Source organism: Macrotis lagotis, chromosome 1, assembly GCF_037893015.1.
Source record: "Macrotis lagotis isolate mMagLag1 chromosome 1, bilby.v1.9.chrom.fasta, whole genome shotgun sequence".
Lineage (NCBI taxonomy): Eukaryota > Metazoa > Chordata > Mammalia > Peramelemorphia > Peramelidae > Macrotis > Macrotis lagotis.
In genome coordinates, this window is record NC_133658.1 from 737,644,885 (window position 1) to 737,650,989 (window position 6,105).

General features: G+C 35.7%; 1 non-coding gene across 1 annotated transcript; it reads left to right on the top strand.

The window, feature by feature from the left end:
• The first annotated feature begins 3,588 nt into the window (after nt 1-3,588).
• LOC141510385 (U6 spliceosomal RNA) lies at nt 3,589-3,695 on the top strand. Its single transcript, XR_012474880.1, has one exon. It is a non-coding gene; the product is annotated as a U6 spliceosomal RNA (small nuclear RNA).
• Nucleotides 3,696-6,105: the final 2,410 nt, after the last annotated feature.

A 6,105-nucleotide genomic window follows, 5' to 3' on the forward strand; every position in this document is an offset into this window, starting at 1 on the left:
TTTTCCCCAAATCAATTAAATTCAAAAACCCCAAATCAAAAAGAGTAACATTTAATGTAAGTAATTATATCAATTTTAACATCCAAACAGATCAGATTACAATAGTACAAATATCCCTTTCCCAAAAGAAATTAGTAAATTATATGATCCAATATTCCCAAATTACCAGAAATACAATTTCTCTCAATGTAATTTCCTTCTGAATTATACACAATCATAGACACAGGGACAAACAACAGAACAACAGAAATAACAGATAACAAGATCAGACAATAAGATATCTGGATTTTTTTTCCCCTAAATGAAAGGGAATAGTTGTTGAAATTTGTTCAAACTCCACAGCTCTTTATCTGGATACAGATGGTATTCTCCACTGCAGACAGCCCAAAATTGTCCCTGGTTGTTGCACTGATGGAAAGAGCAAGTCTATCAAGGTTGATCATCACCCCCATGTTCCTGATAGGGTGTACTGTGCTTTTCTGGTTCTACTCATCTCACTCAGCATCAGTTCATGCAAATCCCTCCAGGCTTCCCTGAATTCCCATCCCTCCTGGTTTCTAATAGAACAATAGTGTTCCATGACCATTCCCCAATTGAAGGACATTTACTTGATTTCCAATTCTTTGCCACCACAAAGAGGGCTGCTATGAATATTTTTGTACAAGTGATGTTTTTACCCTTTTTTCATCATCTCTTCAGGGTATAGACCCAGAAGTGGTATTGTGGCATCTTTTCTTAAGCCAATCATTGCTTTCATACAATCAGTATTTGCATTAGCCCATGCTAATTGTTTTATTAATACATCTATTCCTGCTGCATCTCCTAAAGTTCTTCCTATTGCCTCCTACAATTGGGCAAAGAAATCTACAAAAACCTCATCATTTCTTTATCTGAGAAGTGCAAATGGTTTGTTCTTTTCATTTTGTATTGGAATATGTCCCCAAGCATTCTTCACACAGGTAGAAATTCTTTCATATGTTTCTATTTGGTCTGCATTGTTCAGAAATTGACCTGTGCCACTTAATTGTTCATAATATATGGTGGCAATGGGACTTTGTGCATGCCTCAAAGCCATCTGTTTACATTGTCCTATAAACTCTGTCATACAAAAGACAGATTGTCCTAAGTGATAAACATGCACTAGCTATCTGCTTCCAATCATTAGGTGTTAATATGTAGTATGCAAGAGTATCCAATTGTAGCTGGGAAAAAAGGTGATCTTACCCTGTATTCCTCCTTCCTTCTTTAAATCTCTGACTGCTTTTATATTTACTGGCTCATTTCTTCTCCTACAGTTTCTTGGATTAAATGAGCCTGACTCCTCAATAACAGGATATGACTGAAACTCAACTCTTAGATCCCCCAAATTTTCTCCCTGATCTTTTGTCCTTTCAAGCCTTTTGTAATGCTGAAGTTTCATCACTAGGTACTTTAGGAATGATCCTAGGCTTTGATAATACTTATTTATTTCTTCTGCCTCAGGGCATGTAAATGAATACACTTCCCCTTTACCTTTGATTTCCTCCACACCTGCTTGTTCCAACTTCCTTAATATCTGCCCTATGGTAACTTATTACCTCTCGAAGTCCTTTGCTCTGGGATATTGCCTGGAAGCTTTTTTTCCTTGCTTGTATCTGTTGGTCCTTATGCCAGACTCTAATCAGATAGCCCCCAAATTAGCTTTTTTCTTGCCATCCTGTCCTTGTTTTGGTGCTATTTGTTGTTTTCCTGCTTGCTAGCTTATCCTTTCCTCAGAGGAATATTGAAGAGGTGGGAGACAAAGATGGAAAGTTCTCCATTTTTTCAACCCCAAGCAAGTGTTTAAATACCCTTTACCCACTCCCAATCCTGAGGCATTCTCTGATTACAAGTCACATAATACACCAGTGCTTGTGGACAGCAGACATTAAAAGTTTACTCAGTACTCCCACACACCACAGTGCTTTACAGCAAACCACTCCAGTGTCTTTTCCAAGAAAACCCCAAATGGAGTCAAAAGGATTGGACACAACTGAATGACTGAATAACAACAACAGTAACCTATATTGTCTTTTGAGTTCTGCTTATTGTTAGAAAATAGCTAACGAAAATGGGTATAGGATTTAGACATAAAGAATCATCCCACAGATAAATTAATAGATCCAAAAATATTCTATCTACCTGTACAATGGAAAAGGGATACATTTATGACCAAGCAAGATTTAGAGCACATTATAAACTGCAAAATGAATGATTTTGACTATATTAAAATAAAAAGGTTTTGAACTAATAAAATCAATGCTGCCAAAATTAGAAGGAAAGTAGAAAGCTGGGAAACAATCTTCACAACTAGGAGTTCTGATAAAGGTCTCATTTCTAAAATATATAGTGAATTGCATCAAATTTATAAGGTCACAAGTTATTCCCCATTGATAAATGGTCAAAGGATATGAACAGACTGTTTTCAAATGAAGAAATTAAAGCTATATATAATCACATGAAATAAATGCTCCAAATCACTATTGATTAGAGAAATACAAATTAAAACAATGAGGTATCATCTCACACCTATTAGCCAAGATGAGAAAAAGGGAAGATGATCAGTTTTAGAGAGGTTGTGGAAGGATTGGAACATTGATGCATCACTGGTAGAGTTTTGAACAGATCCAACATTTCTGAAGAACAATGTGGAACTGTGCCCAAAGAGCATTAAATCATATATATACTTTGACCCATCATTTCCAATTCTAGGTCTATATCCAGAAGAATATATAAAAAATGGGAAAAGTTCTACAAGTTCCAAAATACTCCTAGAGGCTCTTTTGATAGTGGCAAAGAATTGGAAATTGAGGGGATGCCCCTCAATTAGGGAATGGCTAAACAAATTAAGGTACATGAATTCCATGGAATACTATTGTTTTATAAGAAATTATAAATGGGGGCAGCTAGGTGGTGCAGTGGATAGAGCACCAGCCCTGGAGTCAGGTGTACCTGGGTTCAAGTCCAGTCTCAGACACTTGGTGATTGCCTAGCTGTGTAGTCTTGGGCAAGCCACTTGACCCCATTTGCCTTGCAAAAACCTAAAAAATTTAAAAAAATTTTAAAAAAAGAAATCATAAATGGTAGGACTCTAAAGAAGCATGGAATGGTCTATGGAATCTGATGGTGAGTGAAGGGAGTAGAACCACAAGAACAATATATGCCAAAATAGCAACATTATACAATGAACAACCTTGATGGAAGCAGCTCTTCTTGGCAGTCCAAAGAGTTAGGACAACTGTATTTGACTGATTACGGACTATATTATTCCCAACCAGAGTAAGAAAAACAAAACAAAACACAGAAAAAAAAAACCAATGCTTCTGAATCTGATGAACACTATTTTTTTTTTGGCAAGGCAATGGAATTAAGTGACTTGCCCAAGGTCACACAACTGGGTAATTATTAAGTGTCTGAGGCAGAATTTGAACTTGGGTCTTCCCGACTCCAGAGCTGGTGCTCTAACCACTGAACCACCTAACTGCCCCTGATGAGCACTTTCTATAAATTATCTTTTGTGTAATCCTAATTCCCTTAATCCTAATTCTTTGTGGCAAAAATTACTAATTTGTGCTCGCTTCGGTAGCATATATACTGAAATTGGAATGATACAGAGAAGATTAGCATGGCCCCTGTGCAAGGATGACATGCAAATTCATGAAAAGTTCCAAAAATTATGAATTTGCAAATATGTTTAACAAAATAAGTGTGTAAAGTACTAACCTGACTATTCCCTGCTGAGGGGAGGGGGTTTAGAAGGGAATGTAGAGGGAAATGTTGCAACTTGGAAATATGTATGTACATATCTATGAAAATAAATACATTTAAAAAAAATTTTGGCCTTAAGCAATCTACTATTTTCATTTAGAACTCTTATAGAACTTTTAGTTGTAGCATTGTCCTTCCACCCATGGAGAACTCTTAACTAGAGACTGCTTGATTTCTACTTCTAGGAAAAGGCATGTGAATACAGACAAAAGGTATGTGAAAAAGCAAACAAAGATAGATGAATGAATAAACAAATAAATAGACAAAAGAATGAGTATATAAATAAATCTAAAGGAGTCTAACAGAAATGAACTGAGTAGTTTTATCATTATAAGCAACATTCATTGTAAAATGGTCACAGTTCCTGAGGGAAAAAGAACACTAAATATGAGTCTATATGACTTGTATTCAATTCAATCATTGTGCAATTTTAGAAAATTCAGTGACAGATTTTTTTCCCCACTCTCTGTCCCTCTAATGGGTGGATGGAGTCAGGATGTTCCAAACTCCTATTGTAAGAGGTCTTATCTGGCTGCAATGCTCTAGGTCTTTTCTGACTTCATCATGACCCTTCTTCCAGGACCTTTCCTAAAACCCCTTGTTTTTTCAGATTCCTTTTGTTTGTTCTCTATTTCAATTATATTGTAATCTCCTTGAGGGCAAAGACTATATTTTTTTCATATTTATATCCTTAATACTTAGTCTACTGTCACATAGTAAGTACTTAAGAATATTCATTAATTGATTTTTTGCCTTTTCTCTAAAAAATGGGCATCCTTGGACACCCTTGGCATTTATAACGAGTTTATCATTTATCTTCTTTATTATCTAAGCTTGAGAAACCTCAGCTTGTTTACTACTGGGGTAAGCCATGGCATCATCTTTATTCTGTATATAGGTTGGACTAGTTTTAGTATTAGCAGACACTATCTCCAATGAGATGGGTTAAACTCCCTCTTCTAACACTTTTTATTTCAAGTTCCTTACTTTAGTACTTAAGATTAGTTTTAATTATGATATATTAAGTTACAATTAACATATAAGCTTTCCCCAAAATGGGGGTTGGAGAAATAGTTGATGCATAATAGATAAAAAATGTATATGACAGGTCATTTATTCCTACACACACAAAAAAATGGCAAATAAAGTATATTCACAAACTTGTATTTGACAAATGCAGAATTAAAATGAAATTTAGTTATAACTTAAAACTATTTGAAATCTTTTGAGATATTGTTACTTATACCTACTTAGAACATAAAATATTTTGACTCCTGGGTTTTTTTTAAACATATTTAATGTTTTCACTGTACTGTTAAAGCCACTCTATGTACATTCATTCTAGTAAATAAACCAGATTTGGGATGATCTTCCAGTCACTGGGATGGCTTCTCTGATGCATAAATGTGCCCTACCATTGGCCTCTGTTGCTCTAGTGGATTCTGACATTTTTGTTCTACTGGACTGTCTTTTCTGCAATCACAGATATCTCAGGGTCACCCTTTCACAAGGTCACCTTTAAGCCTGAAAAGGTACATCTCAAGACATGTTCAATCACCCACACAGGAAAAGAGCAAAGAAGAGAAAATGGTAACCAGAGACGCAGGCACAAGCTCATCCAGTTGATTTTCCTTGAGTTAGCTACCTGTAGTCATAGTCATCATAATACTAAAGTGGAGAAAGGTCAATCTTTTCCCAACCCTCATTTGCATTTAGTGGTATGCTGGTTCCTGCTGACTCATTAGAGATAACTATGAAAACATTTTTATATCTCAGAAATGGGAAAATGTTACAAACAAAAAAGAGGAAGAAAGAATGCAGGCAAGGAAGGACTTATTAAGCAATTATTACATTAGGCAGAGAGCTCAGCACTTTAAAAAAATGTCTCACTTGATTCTCATGATTTTAGAATGCAGTTGCTATCATCACCTCCTATTTTACATTTGAGGAAACTGAGGCAGAATTTAAGTGATTTGCCAAGAGTCACAAGGTTGCAAAGTGACTGATGTCAGATTTTTATTCAGATCTTCCTGAATGTAACCACAATGCTCTGACCATAGTAGTTCCCACTTGTCAGAAGTATAGAGTTTAAAAATGGTAGGAAAATGTACTTAATAATATTTTGTAAGTACATTTTTTCTTTCTTTCTGGAGAGCCTATTGTTATACATTTATCACCCAACCCATGCTTGCAGTCCTCAAATTGTGAGATGCCACCAGGAGAGTTGAAGGGAAAGAGGTTGAGTCATGGACTGTCTCCTCTTTTAGCTCATATAATATTGATACCTCCTGTTACAGTTATAGGACTTGAGGTCCATCA